General features: G+C 40.9%; 1 protein-coding gene and 1 long non-coding RNA gene across 4 annotated transcripts in view; one reads left to right on the forward strand and one right to left on the reverse strand.

The window, feature by feature from the left end:
- MCUB (mitochondrial calcium uniporter dominant negative subunit beta) overlaps positions 1-27240 on the forward strand; it is a 97054-nt gene that overhangs the window by 42317 nt on the left and 27497 nt on the right. The gene's annotated exons all lie outside the window — the stretch shown is intronic.
- Positions 13285-25793, reverse strand: LOC129657604 (uncharacterized). Of its 3 annotated transcripts, none has more exons than XR_008716880.1 (4): positions 25635-25793; positions 24695-24871; positions 23954-24161; positions 13285-13617 (listed from the first exon to the last, which is right to left on the reverse strand). It is a non-coding gene; the product is annotated as an uncharacterized LOC129657604 (long non-coding RNA). The 3 variants fall into 3 exon arrangements; XR_008716879.1 differs by lacking the exon at positions 13285-13617 and adding an exon at positions 22982-23019; XR_008716878.1 differs by lacking the exon at positions 13285-13617 and having other exon boundaries at positions 23247-24161.

Consider the following 27240-nt stretch of genomic DNA (forward strand, 5'->3'; position numbering starts at 1 on the left):
CATATCTGAGGTTATTGATAGTTCTCCCAGCAATCTCGATTCCAGCCTGTGCTTCATCCAGCCCAGCATTTCACATGATGTACTCTGCACATATGTTAAATAAGCAGGGTGACAATATACAACCTTGACATACTGCTTCCCCAATTTGGAACCAGTTTGTTGTCTCATGTCTGGTTCTAACTATTGCTTCTTGACCTGCATACAGGTTTCTCAGGAGGCAGGTAAGGTGGTCTGATATTCCCATCTCTTTAAGAATTTTCTGCAGTCAAACGTTTTGGTGTAGTCAGTAAAGCAGAAGTAGATGTTTTTCTGGAACTCTTGCTTTTTCCATGATCCAGTGGATGTTGGCAATTTGATCTCTGATTCCTCTGCCTTTTCTAAATCCAGCTTGAATATCTGGAAGTTCTCAGTTCACATACTGTTGGAGCCTCGCTTGGAGAATTTTGAGCATTACTTTGCTAGTGTGTGAGATGAGTGCAATTATGTGATAGTTTGAACATTTCTTTGGCATTGCCTTTCTTTGGAATTGGAATGAAAACTGCCCTTTTCCAATCCTGTGGCCACTGCTGAGTTTTCCAAATTTGCTGGCATATTGAGTGCAGCACTTTCACAGCATTATCTTTTAGGATTTGAAATAGCTCAACTGGAATTCCATCACCTCCACTAGCTTTGTTCGTAGTGATGCTTTCTAAGGCCCACTTGACTTCACATTCCAGGTGTCTGGCTCTAGTGTGAGTGATCACACCATCAATTATATTAATAACATGTATTTATGATGCTTGATGAATTCACAGACCCTCTTCCTCTGTGCTTTTAAGCACCTCCAGGTGGTAAAGAGGCAACTTGATCCCCACTTACAGGTGGTGAGACTGAAGCTAAGAGGGACTAGATAACTTGCCCAAGAAGCCACAGTGTTGACATCTTCTAGCTGAAAGCTAGAGTAAACCTCACCAGTTTGGTTGAATTTTTTCTTTGATTTTCCATAACTATTAATAGACTGGATTGGTTGGAAAGAAAGAATGTGTTGAAGAGGAAAGATTGAGACTAGAAAGAGTGTTGATTCTAAATTATACAATCAAAGGCTCGGAGTCTGGGTGGTACAAAGAGATTGTATACTGCATCATCTTTATCCTACATGTTTGAGAGAAGTTAGTGATTACTCCAGTTATTTCTAACATGCCCTGCAGAAATGTTGCACCAGAGATGAAATGAAGGCTTTCTTAACACTGTGAAATGCTTAGAAGACAAAGTATGTTATTCTGAGTATTGAATTATAATACCCTGAGAGAAAGGAACACAGTATTCTACAGTAGCTGCACACAGAAGAAATGAAGCAAATTTTATCCATCAAGAGTTTATAGAAAATACTCTAATAAAATAAGGGGCAGAGTACATAAAATGGAGCAGGATCATTTTGTGCTTGTTTCTGCTTAATGCCAAGTCACAAAATTACAATATCACCACCAGAATTATTACCCAACAATAATTAAATCACAGTGAAATGATTCTGGTGTCCTTGCATCTCTGTAGTTGATCCATAGAAAATATGAACATAGTGTGTGGATTTTGTGGCACTATTAATAGACGTATATGTTTCTGAATTACAAAAGGAATATGTGCTTATTGTAAACAACTTAAAAAATCATTCTCCATGTTCCCTCTTCCTTCCCACACCCAGTGGCAACAAGTAATAATAAATGTTTGTTTATTTTAAGGTGGGATAAGGAATATAAAAGCTAGTGTTTTTGAAACTTGAGATGAAATGTGTAAAATAATGAAGTTATTTATTGGCAAAATATTTGAATGGATGGAAACTAAAAAAGTTAAAACCTACTAGGAAAGATCTTAAAGGAAGATCTTAGGATTCTAGAAAGTAATTGTGTGACTTCAGGGCTGTTTTATTTTTAACAGAAATGTCAGTGTGATTTAAGAGTGAGGACCATCTGAGGCATTTAAAACACCAATTATTTCATTTTGTTAAAGCATGCTCTAATTACTTCAAGATTTTGCCACGTATGTGTCTCTGTGGATGAACTCAGAGCACTCTGACCTATCACAGACTTTATCACGCAGCATTACAACTGTTAATTTACTCATCTGTCTCACAGTATAAGGATTATATTTTGCTTACCAGTGTATTTCCAGGGTCTGGTAAACCGTATATAGCAAATATAATTACTCATTAAATGGTTTGGGATGAAGGGGAAGGAGGATGCAGGATAAAAGCACCTCGTCATTCTGAATAGAATACCGTTTTTCCAGTGGGAGTAGTCAGAAATAGCTTCACGTAGATTATCTGGCCTAGTCATTTCCTTCGTGGTCTTTTCAGAATGCATTGGTCCTCATTGTTACAGCTCAGAAGGGATTGAGTCTTTTTCTCTTCTGTTGTCATTTCAATTACAAATGCGTGTCCTAGATTAGGGTTCATGTTAGCCCGCGTCCTACCTTCTGAGGTAGCACCCCAAATGTAGTATAGATAGATGTCTGAGACTGCCAATACTGCCTCATCAGCCCTGATTACTCTTAGCACTGGATCCTTCCTACTTCATTAAGTCTACAATTCTCCCCTATCCCAAATGTCTTCTAGAAATTTCTTACAGGAAATATATAAAACTTTAAGATTTTTTCCAGCAGAGAAAATTTACAAGCAAAAATTTTTATCACAGTTTTCTTATCCTTTTAAAAAGAAGCTATGTTGAAGAAGAGTACAAAGGCTTTTTAAAGAAGAGATTTAGTTAACATTCAAAAATTTAATATTCAGAATCATGGCTCTAGTACATAAGTGATATCATATCAGTTGCCACATGAATAATTATAATTCTGAATACTCAGATTTATGATAAGTCCTTTTAAATCCAGCAAGTTTTGAAAGTAATAATATTAAAGACACTGTGGCCTGGTGACCTTGAAGTCAGACGAGCCCGCATGTGAATGAACTCGGACCTTATGACTTGGGCCCTGCAAGCTACTTAATCCTTGGAGTCCTATTAGGGAAACAGGAAGAACACCTACCTTAGGAGATTTAGTTGAATACTGAATCATGCTAACACGGACAAGTGCTGCTATTAATCTATAGATTTTCAGCACATGGTAGCTCCTTTCTCGACAGTAATGTTAGAGCAGTACAGCATATTTGTATTGTTCATGCTTGGACTGCAAGGAGATCAACCAGTCCATACTAAAGGAGATCAGTCCTGGGTGTTCTTTGGAAGGACTGATGCTAAAGCTGAAACTCCAAAACTTTGGCCACCTCATGCGAAGAGTTGACTCATTGGAAAAGACTCTGATGCTGGGAGGAATTGGGGGCAGGAGGACAAGGGGACGACAGAGGATGAGATGGCTGGATGGCATCACCGACTCAATGGACATGAGTCTGAGTGAACTCCGGGAGTTGGTGATGGACAGGGAGGCCTGGCGTGCTGTGATACATGGGGTCGCAAGGAGTTGGACACAACTGAGCGACTGAACTGAACTGATACCTTTCCTGTATTAATCATGATTAATCTTGGTGGAAAAAATAGAATCCAACTCTTTCTTAAATGAAGAAATCTATTGAAAGAACATTTTAGTAGCTTCTGGAAGGAATAGCTGGATAGATACCTGTCTTCTGGAGGGAGGGGAACCAGAGCAAGTCCTTGAACTTTGCAGCAGGGAGTCATCTGTCTCTCCAGGGCTCCCCCATGAGATGTTTCAGCCACCTCGGTCACTTCCTGTCTGTTCAGATTTTCACATTCACAGGAGAAGGTGGAGGCCCGACTCAGGTCTTACAGCCCTGCTCAGCCAAGAAGGCCAGAGAGAGTCTGGCCACTGGGAGTCACTCTAGACAGGACAGCTGCCTAACTGTGTCTCCTCTATGTAACATTTGAAGTATTTTTTAATTTTTTCCATTTTAATTTATAAAATGTAAGCTCTTGAGGTAAGAAGCCAAACTGTGTACGTATTTGTCTACTCATTTATTCATTTAACAAACTTTTGTGTGTACTTACCCTGTGCCAGTCCCTGTGCCTGATTTAACAAATGACGAAGGATTTATTTCTCCTAAGACGTCGGAGAAGGCAATGGCACCCCACTCCAGTACTCTTGCCTGGCAAATCCCATGGACGGAGGAGCCTGGTGGGCTGCAGTCCATGGGGTCGCACAGAATCAGACACGACTGAAGCAACTTAGCAGCAGCAGCCTAAGACATACGCTTACTGGCAGTCTGACTGTTTTGCAGTTTACCTCAGAGACATAATCAGAGTAACTTTGAAATTTGATCACCAGTAGGCACCCAATATAACCTGTTCTTCACTTCCCCCTACCATCCGGCCGTGTCAGTTTCCTTGTGAAAACACTGCATCTCTTTTCTTAGGAAATGATGGTTTTATTTATTGACATTCGTGTTTTCTGAATTTATTTGTAGTATTAATTGTTGTAATTATTTATGATTTTTCACAAGGACAGAATGTCAAAGATGATGGTAATATAGAAATCATCTTGTCCCATCCCATCTTTTTCAGATGAATAAATTGTGGCCCCAAGTGGTTAGGTGCTTGTCAAAGTCATTCATTTTGTCCCACAGTCAGGATTGGTGCTCTAGCTGTTACTCATTTCAATCCATTTCAGAAATCCAATATTTCCTCCATGTATGAAAATGTTCACATAGTTTGGGATAAAGATATGTGGGACACAAATGAGAGACTTTTGAAATAGGAAGGTATAGCAGATGCTGAATTTCTCTGGGAAAATGCTTATACTATACCTGCCTGTTTGGAGAAGGAAATGGCAACCCACTCCAGTATTCTTGCCTAGAGAATCCTGTGGACGGAGGAGCCTGGTGGGCTGCTGTCCATAGGGTCGCACAGAGTCGGACACAACTGCAGCGACTTAGCATGCATGCATGCATTGGAAAAGGAACTGGCAACCCACTCCAGTATTTTTCCCTGGAGAATCCCAGGGACAGAGGAGCCTGGTGGGCTGCCGCCTATGGGGTCGCACAGAGTTGGACACGACTGAAGCAACTTAGCAGCAGCAGCAGCACATCTACCTATTACCATTAAATGCTCACCTTTTTAAACTTGTACAAACTTTGATCTTAATATATTTTCTTGAAGAAATCATGACTATAATGTATAAGTGACGTATGTTACTTACCAATCAAGTGCATAGTTACCAGTTCAGCTATTTGGACTTAATTATGCTTTCAAGGTAGTGTTTGAGTGCTTTGCCTAATTTGTTTTCATTTTGTAGGCTAGGGTTTGGGTTTCAAAGAAACAGCTGAAATTCTAAAAGGGTGGATGCTCTTTTCTACAGCTTTTGGAAATTACAGCTAGGTTTTAAGATGAAGTTAAATGGGAGCTGGCAGAAATGGTAGGAATTCACTGTTAATTATTTGTGTTTCTAAGAAGAATTCTATTTTGAGGATGCCTGGATAGCAGTCATACTTGCAGGACTGAACTGAATAAGTTGAGGTATATTTGCTGTGTTTTACTATATTATGATTAAAACAGGCTCGTTTTTTCAACCATCACACAACAAGTTGTGGATACTTGTTAAACACTGAAGCATAGAGATGAGAAAAGGAAGAATCGTGGGGATTAATATGTAAAAAACAACACTAGTATTACATGTTAGAGTAATGGATAAATGATTCCATTATACACTTTTGCTAGGGATATCAGTTTCTGTTGTTGTTGAATTTCTAATAAAATTAACATAGCTCAAGATGCACCACAGCTTTCAATTCTTCTGACCATTATTATCATTATTTCTAAAGTTCACTTCAGTTCAGTTGCTCAGTCATGTCCAACTCTTTGCGACCCCATGAATTGCAGCACGCCAGGCCTCCCTGTCCATCACCAACTCCCAGAGTTCACTCAGACTCATGTCCATAGAGTCAGTGATATCATCCAGCCATCTCATCCTCTGTCGTCCCCTTCTCCTCCTGCCCCCAATCCCTCGCAGCATCAGAGTCTTTTGCAATGAGTCAGCTCTTCACATGAGGTGGCCAAAGTATTGGAGTTTCAGCTTCAGCATCAGTCCTTCCAAAGAACACCTAGGACTGATCTCCTTTAAAATGGACAGGTTGGGTCTCCTTGCAGTCCAAGGGACTCTCAAGAGTCTTCTCCAACACCACAGTTCAAAAGCATCAATTCTTCAGCGCTCAGCTTTCTTCACAGTCCAACTCTCACATCCATACATGACCACTGGAAAAACCATAGCCTTGACTAGATGGACCTTTGTTGCAAAGTAATGTCTCTGCTTTTGAATATGCTGTCTAGGTTGGTCATAACTTTCCTTCCAAGGAGCAAGCGTCTTTTAATTTCATGGCTGCAGTCACCATCTACAGTGATTTTGGAGCCCCAAAAAACAAAATCTGACACTGTTTCCACTGTTTCCCCATCTGTTTCCCATGAAGTGATGGGACCAGATGCCATGATCTTAGTTTTCTGAATGTTGAGCTTTAAGCCAGGATTTTCACTCTCCTCTTTCACTTTCATCAAGAGGCCTTTTAGTTCCTTTTCACTCTCTGCCATAAGGGTGGTGTCATCTGTATATCTGAGGTTATTGATATTTCTCCTGGCAATCTTGATTCCAGCTTGTGCTTCTTCCAGCCAGCATTTCTCATGATGTACTCTGCACAGAAGTTAAATAAGCAGGGTGACAATATACAGCCTTGATGTATTTGGAACCAGTCTGTTGTTCCATGTCCAGTTCTAACTGTTGCTTCCTGACCTGCCTATAGGTTTCTCAAGAGGCAGGTCAGGTGGTTGGTATTCCCATCTCTTTCAGAATTTTCCACCGTTTATTGTGATCCACACAGTCAAAGGCTTTGGCATAGTCAAGAAAGCAGAAATAGATGTTTTTCTGGAACTCTGTTGCTTTTTCCATGATCCAGCGGATGTTGGCAATTTGATCTCTGGTTCCTCTGCCTTTTCTAAAACCAGCTTGAACATCTGGGCATTCACAGTTCATGTATTGCTGAAGCCTGGCTTGAAGAATTAGGCTTTTGAAATTTAAAAAAATTTCCTCAAAAGATACTAGTTTTATCCCCAAGTAGATCTTAATCCTTCCAGTTTTTCTGTGACCATTGGAAGATGACCTATGTTTACTGGCATGTATCTGGAAGCATTTTGGAAGAAATGACAAAAGAAGTTTAATTTTTTATTGAAATATTTAGAGTAACCAAAAACATCTATAGGTATAGAGGAAGAATTAAATTGATCTCAGTAATTATTTAAGTATAAGTTGATGTGCTGCATGATTTAGGAGAATCAAAGGGCTCAGGTTTTGCCTCTTCAAATGGAATCCATTAAGTAATTTAGGAAGTGAATAGCTTTTGATGAGGTTCAGGATGCATGACCCCAAAATATGACTGCTTGACAAGAGAACACAAGAGTCAAGGTCCCTGTTCTCTTGAACTTTTAGTGGGGATAGACCAGTGAAAAGTGAATCTGTAACTGATTTAATTGCAGGTCAAGAGAAGAACTGGGAAGGAATTAAAACAAAGCAAGATGAGAGACAAGAAGTCCTGCAGGAGGAATAGCCTTGAACAGCATGATGGGAAGTCCACTTGAGGAGGCAGCGTTTGAGTGAGAGCTGAATGACGCATGTCAGCGATGCACAGACTAGATGGAGGGCTGTTCCAGGCAGAGGAAGTAGTGTGTGCAAAGTCCCGGGGCAAGAACGAAATGGATGAATTTCAGGAGGAAGCCTGTATGCCTAGAGCGCCTAGAGCGAAGAGAAGTCAGAAAGGGAGACAGAGGCCAGGCATGGGAAGACATCAGATTTTATTCTAAGTGCAAAGGGTGGGCTACTGAGCTCTTAGCAAGGGTGTGACAAGATTTAATTTATACTTGTAGAAGATCATTTTGGCTCTTGTATAGAGAACAGATTGAAGAGGGCAAGAGTAGCCATAGAGATGTGCTGGTGGCTTGGAAAAGGTTGACAACAGTGTAAAAAGGGAAGAATTCGATCAATTTTGGAGTTTGTTTTGGAACTCGAGCAGATAGCACTTGGTGAGGGATTGTATGTATGAAAAGAAAGGGCAGTGAAGAAGACTTCTTGAATTTTGAATAGCTGAGTGGATGGTAGTAGCATTTATTGAGATGGGAAGAGTCAGCAGGGGCTGATGTGGGGGAGAGAATCATTTATCCCCTTCTCCTAAATTGGGGTTTTCTTGAGGGAGACGATGAGGACTAGAAGGTTAAGACCCTGAGCCTGGGTCCTGTGGACAGGACCAGGAGTCGAATTCAAACAGCCCTGCTCCTATCTTTACACCCTTGTTTGGCTTCATGGCTAGAATTTTAAGGATAGAGTCAAGGAGGGGAGGGCATTTAGGGCTGAGGGAACTGTGGGCCACAAAGTGTGAAGCCTTAAGCAGCAATTTGGGACTTGTCACTGGAGAAGAGTTCTTCGTGGGTCCTGGTTAGTTAGGGTCTCAGAGAAACCTAGATCTAATTTCCTTCTTAATCTCCCTCGATTAAAATGTAGTCCATCCTCTTGAGAACTTTTAAGACCTGAATCTAGAGTATTTGTCCAGGCTGGATGGTTTACTCGAAATTTGATTTGGGAAAGTGAAGTAGCTCAGTCGTGTCTGACTCTTTGTGACCCCGTGGACTGTAGCCTACCAGGCTCCTTCCTCAATGGGGTTCTCCAGGCAAGAATACTGGAGTGGGTTGCCATTTCCTTCTCCAGGGGTTCTTCCCCACCCAGGGATCGAACCGGGGTCTCCCGCGTTGCAGGCAGATGCTTTTAACCTCTGAGAAACATGGCTTCTTTTTTTCTTTATCTTTTATCGGATTAAAAAAGAACCTCTAAAGGTTTTCTTCTGAAGGGTTATTTTTAGCTACACAAGTTGTCCTCTTTTCCCCCTGAATTATATGAACGGCCATCCTTGGATTCTTGTGTTATATGAGCTAACTTGTTATTTGTATGGTTACTGAGCTTCTTCATTGCACAGATTTCGGAGCACTTAGAATTCCTTTTAATTCTTTATGCAGTAGTTTGCTCTCTCCCTTCCTCTTCTCTGCCTAAATATTCAATCTCTGGGTGAGGTCAGTGGCATCGCAGATGTGACCAAGCTAGCGTATTTTGCCATACAGGAAATTCTTTCAGAGGAAGCAAGCAATAAATAATTTCTGCTCAGGAAACGACTGAGTCCACATCCAGCCTCTGTCATTCTGTTTAGTGTAGCATTTACCACCACACCATACACAGACGGTTGACCTGCGACTTTCTGATGATAAAGAGCGTATTTCTGATTTATGAGGATTACTCCGTCTCTTATGCTTTAGGACTTAGGAATTTGTTTTTCAGCTATCACACTTCCTCTCCCCGCTCTCCCAACACTGGATAGCTAGATAGGGAATGCGATACTCCTTCAATTCACTTGAAGTCTTTCTAACTCTGAAAATAAGTTTCAAATAGAATTTGAGAGCCTTTGGCTTGTTTACTAAATACAGTGATAAATATTGAATCTCACAACATATGCTTATGCTTTTCCTTTAATAAAGGGGGTGGGGGCAAAGTGGATGAGAAAAAAGAGAAAGTACGGTGGCAGTTGTGCGTGCATGCTCAGTCTCTGTGACCCCGTGGACTGTAGCCCACCAGGCTCCTCTGTGCATTGGATTCTCCAGGCAAGAATACTGGAGGGGGTTACCATTTCCTCCTCCAGGGGATCTTGCTGACCCAGGGATGGAACCTACACCTCCTGTGTCTCCTGCGTTGGCAGGCAAGTTCTTCACCACTGAGCCATTTGAGCAGCTGCTGACACTTGGTGGCAGTTAATAGTTTATTATCCACCCACTTCCAGCCTCCACTTCTTTGCTGTGTGATCTTGGGATTGGACCTGTAAACCTTGCCCTCTTGCCAGCTGGTGCGTTGTCGACAGAGGGACTAGAGAGACGCTGTGAGCTGTATGATCGTGCCACTCAGCGGGCTGTCCTCTTGCTCTCTGTGCATCTCATGCCCCACCAGTGCCTGCCTCACCTATACCCTGCTTGGACGACTGGCCTTCTTACATACTTGCCGCAGGCCCCAGTGAGTGAGCCGTCTTATCAAAGGGGTGGTGGATGCCCCACTGCTGGTTTCCCTGGTAACTGATGAGCCAACCTGATGCCAGTTCCCTGCCAGTGGAAGTGCGGAGTCCTAACCACTGGACAGCCAGGGAACTCTCTACATGTAATTGTTTTTAAGTGTACTCAGTGATGGTTACTAAGTGTTGACAAGAAGACAGTCTTGCAAACCCAGCTCTTTATCTAGAAATTCAATTAATGAAATAATGTATAATTAACACACAATTACATATAAACAGCAGCTTCTAAAATACTTAATTTAGATGGAAGTAAGCACAGTAAAAGTGCTGTCTCCTACAGGAGAGTTCCAGGGTGGTCCAGTCCCTGGGCTGTGGTTTTCCTTCCTCATGTGTCTATTTTATACATTCCTCCTGTGTAGGAATGGATTTGGACGTATAAGGGTTTCACAATTAAAAAGAAATATTTGAAATGACTTATCTACTTATTAATTATACCCTTGAACAGGTCCTGGAAGAAGGTGTGGGATTTGCCCAAGGGAACATAGGTAGAGTGAGTCAGTGAGAGAACCAACAGGAAAAAAGCCCTAGGGAGCTGACGCCTCTACATGAATTTCCTGTTTCACCATGCTGTCTCCTTGATACATTAATTTCTGAGAGAATGCTTTTTATTTTCCATTCTTTCCTTTACAAGTCTTTTAACCTTATATTGTATGTACATAAACTTTAACTGCCTCTTGCCAAATTCAAAATTCAACAAATAGAAGTCTAATGAGCTTTTACTATTATACTGAAATAACAACTTGCTGTTGTTAAAAATGATGCTGTTTTGACCTGTCATAGAGCAAAACTAAACTGGAGTGTATGTATTAAACACTTTATTTCATCTTTTCTGGCATCAAGCCCACCAGTTCTCTGCTCTCCATTCCTCACTGTGCGAGTGCCTGCTTCTCATCTCTTGGCTTTGCTGACCCTCCACTAAATACTTTCCCCTGGGCCTTTCTTCTTTACACATCTGCCTGTCTTGCGCTTGTAATCTGCCCCATGCCCCTTAGCAACCAATTACCTGCTTTTTTTTCCTTCTGAGGTTCGGTTGTCTTCATAGCCAGAGGGCTGCTTGCTTGAGGGTGAAGTGTTCAGTTCCTACTGTGGTCCTAGACTCATATACATTCTGTCCTTTCGTGTTCGGCTAATTGTCTATTGGTTTGCATATAATGGTTTCACTGAATCACCTTAAAAATAAGCATCTTTTCTATATTTAATTTGAAAGAGCTCAACTGGAATTCCATCACCTCCACTAGCTTTGTTCGTAGTGATGCTTCCTAAGGCCCACTTGACTTCACATTCCAGATGTCTGGCTGTGGTGAGTGATCACACCATCATGATTATCTGTGTCATGAAGATCTTTTTTGTACAGTTCTGTGTATTCTTGCCACCTCCTCTTAATATCTTCTGCTTCTGTTAGGTCCATACCATTTCTGTCCTTTACTGAGCCCATCATTGCATGAAATGTTCCACAGTATCTCTAATTTTCTTGAAGAGATCTCTAGTCTTTCCCATTCTGTTGTTTTCCTTATTTCTTTGCAATGATCACTGAGGAAGGCTTTCTTATCTCCCCTTGCTATTCTTTGGAACTCTGCATTCAAATTGATATCTTTCATTTCCTCCTTTGCTTTTCTCTTCTCTTCTTTTCACAGCTATTTGTAAGGCCTCTGCAGACAGCCATTTTGCTTTTTTGCATTTCTTTTTCTTGGGGATGGTCTTGCTCCCTGCCTCCAGTACAATGCCACGAACCTCCATCCATCGTTCATCAGGCACTCTGTCTATCAGATCTAGTTCCTTAAATCTATTTGTTCCACTGTATAATCATAAGGGATTTGATTTAGGTCATACCTAAATGGTTTTCCCTACTTTCTTCAATTTAAGTCTGAATTTGGCAATAAGGAGTTCATGATCTGAGCCACCGTCAGCTCCTGATCTTGTTTTTGCTGACTGTATAGAGCCTCTCCATCTTTGGCTGCAAAGAATATAATCAGTATCATTCTGGTGTTGACCATCTGGTGATGTCCATGTGTAGAGTCTTCTCTTGTGTTGTCGGAAGAGGGTGTTTGCTGTGACCAGTGCATTCTCTTGGTAAAACTCTATTAGCCTTTTCCCTGCTTCATTCTGTACTCCAAGGCCAAATTTGCTTGTTACTCCAGGTATTTCTTGACTTCCTACTTTTGCATTCTAGTCCCCTGTAATGAAAAGGATCTTTTTTGGGTGTTAATTCTAAAAGGTCTTGTAGGTCTTCATAGAACCGTTCAACTTCAGCTTCTTCAGTGTTACAGGTCTGGGCATAGACTTGGATTACTGTGATATTGAAGGTTTGCCTTGGAAATGAACAGAGATCATTCTGTCATATTTAGGATTGCACCCAAGTACTGCATTTCGGACTCTTGTTGACTATGATGACTACTCCATTTCTTCTAAAGGATTCTTGCCCCCTGTCATAGATATAATGGTCATCTGAGTTAAATTCACCCATTCCAGTCCATTTCAGTTTGCTGATTCCTAAAATGTTGATGTCCTATTTGACCACTTCCTATTTGCCTTGATTCGTGGACCTAACATTCCAGGTTCCTATGCATTATTGCTCTTTACAGCATCAGACCTTTCTTCAATCACCAGTCACATCCACAACTGGATGTTGTTTTTGCTTTTGCTCCATCTCTTCATTCTTTCTGGAGTTATTTCTCCACTGATCTCCAGTAGTATATTGGGCACCTACCGACCTGGGGAGTTCATCTTTCAGTGTCCTATCTTTTTGCCTTTTCATACTCTTCATCGGGTCCTCAAGACAAGAATACTGAAGTGGTTTGCCATCCCCTTCTCCAGTGAGGTGATGGAATTCCAGTTGAGCTGTTTCAAATCCTAAAAGATGATGCTGTTAAAGTGCTGCATTCAATATGCCAGCAAATTTGGAAAACTCAGCAGTGGCCACAGGACTGGAAAAGGTCAGTTTTCATTCCAATCCCAAAGAAAGGCAATGCCAAAGAATGCTTAAACTACCACACAATTGCACTCATCTCACACGCTAGTAAAGTAATACTCAAAATTCTCCAAGCCAGGCTTCAGCAATACATGAACCGTGAATTTCCTGATGTTCAAGCTGGTTTTCGAAAAGGCAGAGGAACCAGAGATCAAATTGCCAACATCCACTGGATCATGGAAAAAGCAAGAGAGTTCCAAAAAACATCTGTTTCTGCTTTATTGACTATGCCAAAGCCTTTGACTGTGTGGATCACAATAAACTGTGGAAAATTCTGAAAAAGATGGGAATATCAGAGCACCTTACCTGCCTCCTGAGAAATCTGTATGCAGATCAGGAAGCAACAGTTAGAACTGGACATGGAGCAACAGACTGGTTCCAAATAGGAAAAGGAGTACGTCAAGGCTGTATATTGTCACCCTGCTTATTTAACTTCTATGCAGAGTACATCATGAGAAACGCTGGGCTGGATGAAGCACAAGCTGGAATCAAGATTCCCGGGAGAAATATCAATAACCTCAGATATGCAGATGACACCACCCTCATGGCAGAAAGTGAAGAAGAACTAAAGAGCCTGTTGATGAAAGTGAAAGAGGAGAGTGAAAAAGTTGGTTTAAAACTCAACATTCAGAAAACTAAGATCATGGCATCTGGTCCCATCACTTCATGGCAAATAGATGAGGAAACAGTGTCAGACTTTATTTTTGGGGGCTCCAAAATCACTGTAGATGGTGACTGCAGCCATGAAATTAAGACGCTTACTCCTTGGAAGAAAAGTTATGACCAACCTAGACAGGATATTTGGAGAAGGAAATGGCACCCCACTCCAGTACTCTTGCCTGGAAAATCCCATGGACGGAGGAACCTGGTAGGCTGCAGTCCATGGGGTCACTAGGAGTCAGACATGACTGAGCGACTTCACTTTCATGCATTGGAGAAGGAAATGGCAACCCACTCCAGTGTTCTTGCCTGGAGAATCCCAGGGACAGGGGAGCCTGGTGGGCTGCCATCTGTGGGGTCGCACAGAGTTGGAGACGACTGAAGCGACTTAGCAGCAGCAGCAGCAGCAGCAGCAGACAGGATATTAAAAAGCAGAGCCATTAGTTTGCCAACAAAGGCCCATCTAGTCATGGCTATGGTTTTTCCAGTAGTTATGTATGGATGTGAGAGTTGGACTATAAAGAAAGCTGAGCACTGAAGAATTGATGCTTTTGAACTGTGGTGTTGGAGAAGACTCTTGAGAGTCCCTTGGACTGCAAGGAGATCCAACCAGTCCATCCTAAAGGAGATCAGTCCTGGGTGTTCACTGGAAGGAGTGATGTTGAAGCTGAAACTCTAATACTTTGGCCACCTGATGCGAATAACCGACTCATTTGGAAAGACCCTGATGCTGGGAAAGACTGAAGGCAGGAGGAGAAGGAACGACAGAGGATGAGATGGTTGGCGTCACCATCATGGATGGCATCACCGATTCAATGGAGATGAGTTTGGGTGAACTCCAGGAGTTGGTGATAGACAGGGAGGCCTGGCGTGCTGCGGTCCATGGGGTTACAAAAAGTCGGACACGACTGAGCGACTAAACTGAACTGAGCTATATTTAATTTGACCTTTGTGTCAGTTTCCTTTCAGTTTTCTTTCTTTCCTAAAATAAATTACTGGATGCCAGTAGACCTAAAAGAGCATGTTGCCATTAGATTTGTTCTGCCGTATAGTAATTTCCAGGGGTGACTTACTGTGTGGTGATGATATTTTTAGTTGGTTTTTATTTTTTATTCCCTTTGAGTCTTCTGTCATTGCCAGTTTCTGTTTCAGCACCATCTTGATATGTGTCAGGGTGTGGTGGCCAAGTGAATGTCAGGCCCTGAGGCTGAGACTACAAACTGATGACTACGAGACTATGATGGAGGCAGTAAGATGTGAGGTTAGAAAGTAGTCGAGCTTTAAGAGGCGGACAGAAGATAGAAATATATCCATTGTGTTTTAGGAAGGAATCCAAAATGAGATATATAATTACAGATTCATAACATTAGAAATGACAGACGCGAAGACATGCCTTTTAAAGTTTAAGTCATCCTGGGTTTAAGCTGATGTCTTTTGTTTTGCTTTTATTAAAATAGAACATGATATTTTACGAGAAATTAAAAAAAAAAAAACCTGTAAGTATGCCTGCAGTGGGATAGATTGAAAGCATTTTGTGTGTTAGTTTGCAGAACTTGAGTGGAGTTGCCAACTGTGCTTCCCCCGGGGCCCTCAGCCTTCTATCATCCCAGACATCCAGGCATCAAAGCCAGGAAGACAACTTGATTAGCTCCATCTGGTCAGGCCTTTCATATCTTGATTCTCTTCCTTTGAGATAATTCTGGATAATAATTAGCTTAGATAAGGAGCAAACAATTGGTAAATGTTCTTATCTGAAAGGCACCTCCCATAGAAATTTTTTCTTCCTAAATGATTTCTTTCTCTGGGCTCTATTATACTTTATTCGTTCTCTCTGTTATATTCCCTCTCATTATCCCTGTATTAAATCTATTATTGTAAGGAATTACAAATGTCATTTCGAGAGTCTAGTTCAGATTTAGCTGATAATCTTGGAGAATAACATGCATATAGAAAATGCCCTGTGCCTAAGTTTAATGCATTTTCAGAGTGAACATACCTATGTTATTAAAACCCAGATAAATAAACAATATTATCAACACCCTGCTGCTGCTGCTGCTAAGTCGCTTCAGTCGTGTCCGACTCTGTGCGACTCCATAGACGGCAGCCAACCAGGCTGCCCCATCCCTGGGATTCTCCAGGCAAGAACACTGGAATGGGTTGCCATTTCCTTCTCCAATGCATGAAAGTGAAAAGTGAAAGTGAAGTCGCTCAGTCATGTCCGACTCTTAGCGACCCCATGGACTGCAGCCCACCAGGCTCCTCTGTCCATGGGATTTTTCCAGGCAAGAGTACTGGAGTAGGGTGCCATTGCCTTCTCCAATCAACACCCTAGAAGTCCCTTATACTCCCTTTTAGTCACTGCCTAAATCCTGAAGTATTTGCCTGTTTTTGAAATTTATAAAAATGGAATCTTAGAGCATGTACTCTTTTGTGCCACTTTGCTGCATATGTGTGAGATTCATTCATGTTGATTGCTACAACATTCCATCTGATGTATACCTCCTTTTTTCATAATACCAATGAAGATTTCTGTAGTTTCCAGTGTTTGCTTATTATAGAGAGTGCTTCTATGAATGTTCTTATATTTGTCTTTTGAGCACATATGCAATTATTTCTCTTGTTTTATATCTAGGAGTAGATTGATGGGTCATTAAGTATGTATGTATTTGGAGATATTGCCAGTTTTCAAAGTTGTAGATTATACAATCAACCAGCAGTGTTTGAGAATTCCAGTTTGAACACAGATTTAGTCTCAGATTCCTGGCTTGGGAATCTGATCAACCCAGCTTGGAACAGATGTCTGGTCCATTGTGATGAAGGGACTGGGGCTCACGTAATACAGACCTCATTTGGGGGCATCCATCATACTACATTTGAAGTGGAACAAGAGGCAGTTTTTAGAAAATAGAAAATTGTATGATCTAGGTAGATAGCCTGAAACGTTTTATCATGTATATAGATTAGATGCACAAAGAGAGGCTCTGAACTGGAAATTCATACAGCTGTGAATCATCAGAAAAGTAATGTAATTGAAGCCATGTGACTAGGTGAAACGAGTGAGTAGTTCCACTAGCATATAATAGAACTCTGGGAAACACTAACATTTAAAGGATGACAAGATGAGGAATCTCGAAAGAAGGCTGACTGAGAAGATGTGATCAGAGATCCAAGGGAACATGATAGCATGGAAGCCAGAAGAGAGAATGTTTCAAGGACAAGGGTTAATCAAGAGTGATCGAGTATCAAGTGATCAAGTATGATGATTGCTCCTATGAAGTCAGTGACTAAAAAGTTTTCATTTGCTTTAGAGATAAGGAGAGCAGTGGCCTTCTGAAAGTAATTTCAGGGAAACCATAGAACAGAAGCCAGATTGCAATAGGTAAAGAATAAGTGAAAGCTAAGGAAATAAGGACAAACCTCGACAGCATATTAAAAAGCAGAGACATTACTTTGCCAACAAAGGTCCATCTAGTAAAAGCTATGATTTTTCCAGTAGTCATGTATGGATGTGAGAGTTGGACTATAAAAAAAGCTGAGCACCAAAGAATTGATGCTTTTGAACTGTGGTATTGGAGAAGACTCTTGAGAGTCCCTTGGACTGCAAGGAGATCCAACCAGTCCATCCTAAAGGAGATCAGTCCTAAATATTCATTGGAAGGACTGATGGCTGAAGCTCCAATATTTTGTCCACCTGATGCAAAGAATTCATTCACTGGAAAAGATCCTGATGCTGGGAATGATTGAAGGCAGGAGGAGAAGGGGACAACAGAGGATGAGATGGTTTGTTGGCATCACCGACTTGATGGACATGAGTTTGAGCAAGTTCCGGGAGTTGGTGATGGACAGGGAAGCCTGGCGTGCTGTGGTCCATGGGGTCGCAAAGAGTCAGACATGACTGAGCAACTGAACTGAACTGAAGGAAGTAAGACAGCAAATATGACCCACCCTTTGAAGTCAGTTAACTACGAACAGGGTGGAGATGGAAGGAAGATAGCCAGAAGGTAGGAGATGGTAGAGCGAGCTTACTTGCTGATGGGAAAGATCTGATTGGGAAAACATTCGGAAAAATGAGGTCTGGTGTAGCAGGAAAGGACGGGATCCTGAGCTCTGGGGAAATGTGTTAGCCTTACGGGGAACAGAAGAGGACTTCATCTCTGTGACAGTAAGAAAGTGGGGAAGGATGGCTGGATGGGTACAGAAACTTGAAAGAGTCACTCAGCACATAGCAGATGCTCGGTAAATATTTGTTGACTTAATTGTTGAATGGAAGACTTCGTATTTTCAGGCATTAAATGCTGCAGTTTCATTTATCAGTTCCCAACACACTCAGATCTCCGGTGACAGAGATCTTCTTAGTTTCTGTCACTCAGGGAACAGTCACTTCCACATCCCCACAGCAGAGTGTGTCATAGCTTGGAATTCTGTGCTTGCTAAAGAAATCCAGATGTGTTTCGTTTATATAGTGCCCATGTGTTTCCCACTATGGAACTACCTGCTTTGTCATGCAATGATCTTCAAGGACTTCTCCAATATATAAAGTTGTAACTAGAAACATATGCACTGATTTAAAGATATACATATGTATATATTCATTCTAATATATATAAATATTATGTGTATTCATATATAAATATACATGCTGCTGCTAAGTCACTTCAGTCGTGTCCGACTCTGTGCGACCCCATAGATGGCAGCGCACCAGGCTCCCCCGTCCCTGGGATTCTCCAGGCAAGAACACTGGAGTGGGTTGCCATTTCCTTCTCCAATAAATACATATAAATGTACATAAATATATACATATATGTATAACACATACTAGACCAGACCAAACAGTATCTAAAGAAATACCTTTAGTTTGGGAAAATTACATAATAATTACATTGACTTGGTAAAATATTACGACAACATTTTTGGAGTTGTTTTTTGACCATGTTATTTTGAATATCTTGTAAAGGTGGTAAGAACTCACCACTTGATAGTTTTGAACAGCCAAATGTTAGGAACCAAGTCTGTTGCTTTTTCTTATCCAGCTTCTGTCTTAAATCTTTTTACAGTAAATTACACGATCTAATGATACCTGTGGGATACACTCACACAGTCCCTGAAAGAAGCAGTGATAGTGGAGCTTACACTTGGGCCTGTGGGAAGGGCAGAGGTGGGAGCACACTGCTGCTGAAAGCCTGCTGCTGAGACTAGTGTCGCATGGAGTGCTTTTGGAGCAGCGTAATTAACGTCCTCCTAAAAAGGCTTCTATGTGGAAGTACTCTGATTTTATTTTTTCTCTATCAATGTATCACTGTTGCCTTTCAGCTAAGAAATTTAAATAAACTGCTGCTCTCTGATTTTTATTCGTTATACAAACCAGGCTAGTTCCTGCTACTGACCGTTATACACCAGTATCTCTTCTTCACCTCACGTGGAAAAGTTGTTTCCTTTTCAAATGAGCTAGACTTCTTTTTAGGCCATATTTTCTACTTTCCTGATACTTGTCATTTTCTTAATATATTTAGAATATAAGGTTGGAGCACAAAACGCTGCTACTGCTCCTTGAAAGGGATGAAAACAGTGAATTTTTTTTAAACTTAATTTTTTTTTCCTTCAGTCACACTCCCTGACTTATTTTTAGTGAAATGCCATGTAGTGGAGTTATTGTGATATACTCTCTACTAGACTTTAATACTGAAAATACTTGGCCATTTGTTAACATCCAAGAAAAGCAATAGTATTCAAATTTGACTGTATAGGTCAGTTTATTTTACAAATAGCTGATGCTGTCCTGGAAACGTGAGGCCCTGACTGGTTAGTAACTAACAGACTCCTCAAGATGGGTCATAGATGGGATGTAAATTGAAAGAAGCAGCTGATTTTGTGTTAATCAATCTTCAAATAATTAAACTCTGCGTATGTGGTGGGCTTGTGTAAGATTTTCAGAATGATCTTAAATAATATCCTGCTAAGAAACGGTTGTCGTACGATAAATATGATAGTTTCTCTTTTAAGCTTTACTAACATACGTCAGAAGAATAATGGTAGTCTTCGAGTTCCTAAGTAAGAACTTGTAAAGAGTACGAGTTTTTGTGCTTTTTAAAAAAAAATTTTGTAATTAAAAATTTTTTTTCTTTAAGTAATTATAGCTTCCCAGTGATGTGCAAAAAAGTTTTTTTTAATGTTTGACTTCTTGTTAATAGATCACTTCTCTACATAACTGGCAATCTTGGTGTTTCACTAAGCCTATTACTCTTAGCATTGTTTTACTTTGAAACAATCACCAACTGTAGAAAAGTTGTACAAACACTTTGTATCTGAACTAATTGAGAATAAGTTGTTGACATAATGCCATTTCCTCTCAAACTCAAGAACATTCTCCAACTTAACGATAAATGACGATCAAAATCAGAAAATTAACCTTGCTGCTGCTAAGTCACTTCAGTCGTGTCCGACTCTGTGCGACCTCATAGACGAAAGCACTATCTAATTCTTAAACCCCATGCAAATTTTGCCAGTTTTCCCAGTAATGTTTTCTGATGTGAAAAGTTCAGAATCACAGTTGAGTTTAGTTATCTCCAGTCTGAAATAGTATCACATTTTTTCCCTTGACTCGTGATGGTTTTGACTCTTCTGAAGATTACAGTTGTTCTGTAGAGTGTCTCTCTTTGGGCATGTCTGTTGTTTCCTTCTGGTTTGACTCAGATTATACATCTTTGTCAGGAATATCACAGAAGTATTACATGTGTTCTCTCTCACTGCATGACATCAGTTTGCCCTGTGACTGATAATGTGCATTTTGATCGCTTAATTGAGGTCAGACTTCTCTTTTTTGCAGTCACTATTTTCCCTTTGGTATTAATGCCTTTGTTTGGAGGCATATTAAAACTATGTAAATATCTTGTTCTTTATCATTTGTTTACTTCATTATATCAGAGTGGGCTCATAGTTTCCTATTCAATGGATTATAATCTTTTACTATTGTTTAATGCCCAGATCATTCCAGATTTGATCATTGAGACTCCTTTTAAGCTGACTGATGCGAAGAAAGTAGGGAAAACCACTAGACCATTCAGGTATCACTTAAATCAAATCCCTTATGATTATACAGTGGAAGTGAGAAATAGATTTAAGGAACTAGATCTGATAGAGTGTCTGATGAACTATGGACTGAGGTTCGTGACATTGTACAGGAGACAGGGATCAAGACCATCCCCATGGAAAAGAAATGCAAAAAAGCAAAATGGCTGTCTGGGGAGGCCTTATACATAGCCGTGAAAAGAAGAGAAGTGAAAAGCAAAGGAGAAAAGGAAAGATATAAGCATCTGAATGCAGAGTTCCAAAGAATAGCAAGAAGAGATAAGAAAGCCTTCCTCAGTGATCGATGCAAAGAAATAGAGGAAAACATCAGAAAGGGAAAGACTAGAGATCGCTTCCAGAAAATTAGAGATACCAAGGGAACATTTCATGCAAAGATGGGCTTGATAAAGGACAGAAATGGTATGGACCTAACAGAAGCAGAAGATATTAAGAAGAGGTGGCAAGAATACACAGAAGAACTGTACAAAAAAGATCTTCATGACCAAGATAATCACGATGGTGTGATCACTCATCTAGAGCCAGACATCCTGGATTGTGAAGTCAAGTGGGCCTTAGAAAGCATCACTACGAACAAAGCTAGTGGAGGTGATGGAATTCCAGTTGAGCTATTCCAAATCCTGAAAGATGATGCTGTGAAAGTGCTGCACTCAATATGCCAGCAAATTTAGAAAACTCAGCAGTGGCCACAGGACTGGAAAATGTCAGTTTTCATTCCAATCCCAAAGAAAGGCAGTGCCAAAGAATGCTCAAACTACTGCACAATTGCACTCATCTCACACATTAGTAAGGTAATGCTCAAAATTCTCCAAGCCAGGCTTCAGCAATACGTGAACCGTGAACTTCCAGATATTCAAGCTGGTTTTCGAAAAGGCAGAGGAACCAGAGATCAAATTGCCAACATCCGCTGGATCATAGAAAAAGCAAGAGAGTTCCAAAAAACATCTATTTCTGCTTTATTGACTATGCTAAAGCCTTTGACTGTGTGCATCAGAATAAACTGTGGAAAATTCTGAAAGAGATGGGAATACCAGACCACCTGACCTGCCTCTTGAGAAACCTATATACAGGTCAGGAAGCAACAGTTAGAACTGGACATGGAACAACAGACTAGTTCCAAATAGGAAAAGGAGTACGTCAAGGCTGTATATTGTCACCCTGCTTATTTAACTTATATGCAGAGTACATCATGAGAAACGCTGGGCTGGAAGAAGCACAAGCTAGAATCAAGATTGCCAGGAGAAATTTCAGTAACCTCAGATATGCAGATGACACCACCCTTATGGCAGAAAGTGAAGAGTAACTAAAAAGCCTCTTGATGAGAGTGAAAGAGGAGAGTGGAAAAGTTGGCTTAAAGCTTAACATTCAGAAAATGAAGATTATGGCATCTGTTTCCATCACTTCATGGGAAATAGATGGGGAAACAGTGGAAACAGTGTCAGACTTTATTTTGAGGGGCTCCAAAATCACTGCAGATGGTTACTGCAGCCATGAAATTAAAAGATGCTTACTCCTTGGAAGGAAAGTTATGACCAACCTAGATAGCATATTCAAAAGCAGAGACATTACTTTGCCAACAAAGGTCCATCTAGTCAAGGCTATGTTTTTTCCAGTGATCATGTATGGATGCGAGAGTTGGACTGTGAAGAAAGCTAAGCACCAAAGAATTGATGCTTTTGAACTGTGGTGTTGGAGAAGACTCTTGAGAGTCCCTTGGACTGCAAGGAGATCCACCCAGTCCATTCTAAAGGAGATCAGTCCTAGGTGTTCTTTGGAAGGAATGATGCTAAAGCTGAAACTCCAGTACTTTGGCCACCTCATGCGAAGAGTTGACTCATTGGGAAAGACTCTGATGCTGGGAGGTATTGGGGGCAAGAGGAGAAGGGGACGACAGAGGATGAGATGGCTGGATGGCATCACTGACTCGATGGACATGAGTCTGAGTGAACTCCGGTAATTGGTGATGGACAGGGAGGCCTGGCGTGCTGCGATTCATGGGGTCGCAAAGAGTCGGACACGACTGAGCAACTGAACTGAACTGATGCATCCTTTTAATATGTCTCCCATCATTCATTGAGCACTTCCTTGCTTTCCAAGCTCATCTTGTCCTTTTCATGCCCCAGCCCTGGAATTAGCCGTTTCTCCAAGGAGCTCTGGTTCCTTTTGGATAAGAATGGTATTTAGAAGCCAAGATCTTGATGCCATGGTTTCATTATTGAGAGTGGTACTGTCCCTTTCAAAAAATATTGTATATATTTTTATTTATAGAAAAATATATAAAACTTAAATCTTTTACATTTATATATACATACATATTCAGTCTTTTTTGAAGTTTTATATGTATTTTGTTGGTTTTATTTATATTTTTAGATGTTAAAAACCATGAGTTCATACCAATACTTCCAAATTCATTCCAGTACTACAGGGTTTATTCCAGTTTTCTCCCTTTCCATGGTGTAGCTCCCTTCTTTGACAGAATAAATCTGACTTCCGTTATTCTTGATACTAATATATTTCCTCATTTGGTCAGTTTTCTGGTTGTGACAGCCTTTCCTTGCATGGATGCCTTCCTCACCCGATGGGCTCCAACATCTTGTTCTGAGCCTTCTTCCCCTGCATATGCCCTCTTCACCCCATTCAGGCTCTGCTACCCTACACTAACCCCCTTTTCACCGTGTGGACACCCTCCTCACCATGCTTAGGCTCCGATACCCCCATGCCAGCTGCCCCTCTGTGTGCATGCCCTCCAGCCACACTTGGATTCAGACTCCCAACCTCACCTCAGGCCCCTCCACTCCCCATGAGAACCCTTCTCAGAAATAATCTTTAAATGAGTCCCAAGCATAAAAATGAAATTAGACCTCTGTCTGACACACTTTGGGGAAATTGTGGAATCCCAGAAGCAGAAAGATGAAAGAAAATCTTTCAGAAAATCTTAAATTTATAGAAGATGTGTTTATAGAGGTCAGAAGGCAAAGGAATAGCTTCAAAGTTCTGAGAGGAAGTAACCATCTGGAATTTTATATCCAGTAAACTATACTTTTCAACAGCATTAAGTTTGAGAGATTAAAAGATTCTTATTGAAAGTTCTCAGGAAGCATGAAATTGAACACATAAGTGAACAGGATGTAAGAAGAAATGGAGAGCAAAATAGTTGGATAACTTACAGGTGACTCCAAGAAACAGCCACTGTGTAAAACAACATCAGACGCCGTTTAGTCAGTGAAAGAGAGTAGTGTCCGACTCTTTGTGACCCCAGGGACTATACAGTCCATGGAGTTCTCGAGGCCAGAATACTGGAATGGATAGCCTTTCCCTTCTCCAGGGGATCTTCCCAACCCAGGAACTGAACCCAAGTCTATTTGGGGGAGGGTTCTAAAAAATAAGGTCAAAATAATTTGTTGTTAATTGTGATTGGTACTAAGATCCTGTTGTTCAGCCATAGGATAGAGAAATTTACACTCTAAGCCAAGTAAGCGTATCTGAGAATGTAAAGGACAAACACTAAGAGGACACAGAGAAAAAAACCCAAATACTTCCAAACCAACAGAGAAAGATAACGGAGTCTAAAGGAACAGATTATTAGAAGATAACAAAGAAGGAAGCAAAAGACAATCACTGTAAGCAGAAAGCACAAAATAAGATGACAGATATCCAAATTTATCTCATATAGCAACAAATATAAACAGATTAAATTCAACAGGAAAATGACAAGTTGAATTTATAACATAGACGAAGGGTTTACTACTCTACATAGGCTCTCAGTGAAAGCACTGATCAAAGCTCTAGTGAGCAAATTTTAACATGAAAGGAATAAGGATGCAGAAGAAATGTTGAACAAGGAAATGGGTAAAAGACAAGCATAGAAAAGAATGGAACTCAATAATTTTAAACCGTATTTTACGTACCACCTACGGTGCAGTTTTGTGGAATGTGTGAAGCAAGCAGATGAACTCCTTGGTTATATAACTGTTGTGCTTTGAAGCTCATCCGTGGGTTCATTAGTTTTCCACCTGTGGTGCATCATGATTTTCTGCAGAACCTCACACTGAGTTCCAGGCTTTCATGATTTCTTTTTTGCTTCCCTGGACAAAAGCAAAAATCAAACTGCTGTATAGCAACTTTCTTTTGATGAACTCTTCTGACTTGTCTCTAGATTTATATTTTAAATCTGCCCAACAAAAATTGCATTTTGTCGCACACACTAGGCATTCATCTTAATTAATGTTCCAGTCTCTTTCACATGCTACATGAATAATCACTGTTAAAATAAATTTTTCGTTTTGATCTGGGCAGACTAAGAAGCGTAGTTAATACATAGCAAGATTGAAACAGAAAAGATACAGGAGTAATGCATACAGTACTTTATTCATAGCCAATAATAACTTTCACCTAGAGTCTCAGCCAGGCCCATTTACATCCCTGTAAACACTTGGTGTTTAAGCCAGTCATCCTTTGTTCCCTGGACTGACCTCAGCAGGACCCCTGAAATTATATTTTTGTGTGTGTCTTTATGTGTATTTCTTCCTCTCTTCCTGCTTTCCTCCTTCTCCTTTCCTTCCTCTCCTCCTTTCCTTCCTTTCTCTCCTTCTTTCCTTCTTTCTTCCTTTAACAAGGAAATGGCTTTTGAGAGCAAAATTCTAAAGGATTACAACCAAGAGAGAAGAAATACTAGACTAATTTGCTTGTCCCACCCTAGTCTGTTGCAAAACATATCGAAACATTAGAATATATTGGTGGAAAAATAAATTACAATTAATAAATTGGTTTCAACATTATTGTGTGAATGCAATTAAGGTTTGTAATAGAAGTAGCAAATATTTTATTCCTCTGGTTCAGTTCACTTACACCTGGGAGCCTCCTGTACAAGGGTTTCAATAGTGTGGAGCCGGCATTGACCGTTGTTTCTGTCCTCCCAGGACCCCTTCTGTACTCTTCATCTGAAAACAGAACCCACTGCTCCGCACAGATGTGGGCACAGCAGGTGATAACCTGAGCCAGGATCCCTTTTCCCACAGGATGACAGTGCAGTGAAGCAATTTAAAAAGGAGGGCAGGGCGGGGTGGGGGGGGGGGGGCGGCGTGCTCCTGATAGCTTTACTGTGCTCACTCATTAGCTGTGTGACTTCAGACAGATTACTTAATCTCCTTGTGTTCCAATACTCTGATAATTAAAATCTGAGAAGTAACCTGCACATGGATGTTTATAGCAGCCTTATTCTTAATTGCCAAAACTTGAAGCATTCAACTAAGTTAATCAATAAACTGTGATACATCCAGACAAAGCGATATTAAAGCACTAAAAAGAAATGAGCAATACAGACAGTAATATTGTGTTAGCAAGTTCAATGATTATAAGAAACTAGATCTTAATTAGTCCTACCACAAAAAAGAAATAATTATGAGATATGATAGAGCTGCTAACTGTCATGACAGTGGCAGTTATATTACAATATATAAATGCATCAAATCAACATCTGAACACCTTAAATTTACAGAATGTTATATGCGAAATGTATTTCAATAAAAAATTTAAAAGAACAAAGAAATGAGCTATCAAGCTATGAAAGGACATTGAACCATCTTAAGTGCATATTACTAAGTGAAAGAAGCCAATCTGAAAAGTCTACAGACTATATAATTCCAACTACATGACGTTCTGAAAAAGGCAAAACTATGGAGACAGTAAAAGGATCTTTGGCAGCCAGGGGCTAGGGAGGAAGGAGTGTGTGTGAGAGGCAGTGGTTAAGGGGGAGTTAAAGCTTTGCGATGCGTAAGATGGAGAGTATCTGAGGAGGCACTGGCCTTTGTAAGGGGTGATCCCCTGACTTCAGTAGGAGGGGCGGGTGCAGTGGGGGGCTCAGATGAAGTTATGTAGGCTTTACAGAGGGAACATGAGAGCTGACGTGCAAGGCGGGTACACCGGGCAGGGCTTCCTAGGCAGGAGGGGAATGAGCGCGCAGACCAGGAAGCATGAACAGTGTTCCTTACTTGAGAAACACCCTCGGCATGTCTGAAATAGAGGGTTGGGAGGTGGGCAGAGCTGGTGTTGGTAAGGGGAGGTGGGAGAAGCTGATGAGAATCAGCTCATGGAAAGTGTACTTTGGAATGGTTTCCCTTTGCAACAACTTTATGTAATTGTAGAAAAGTAGTGATCTTCACCTGGAATGGATTGGTGGGAGAGACTGGTTAGGAAGCCATCACGGTGACCTGGGGAGACGGCGAGGATCTGAACTGGGGTGGTGGAGGTGGAGGTGGGAGGAGAGGGTGGAGCGGGGCGCCACAAAGAAGCGGAGCTGCTGGTCTACCAGCTGACTTTATGGAATATCAACTGTTTGAGTAACACTCAGGCCTCTAGTTCTAATGACTGGTAATTAGTGGTGAGTCCATCAAGGAGAAAACTGGGTCCATGGAGGAAGAAGAGAGAGCTCAGTTGAGGAGCTGCTGAGCTTGTG

Source organism: Bubalus kerabau, chromosome 7, assembly GCF_029407905.1.
Source record: "Bubalus kerabau isolate K-KA32 ecotype Philippines breed swamp buffalo chromosome 7, PCC_UOA_SB_1v2, whole genome shotgun sequence".
NCBI lineage: Eukaryota > Metazoa > Chordata > Mammalia > Artiodactyla > Bovidae > Bubalus > Bubalus kerabau.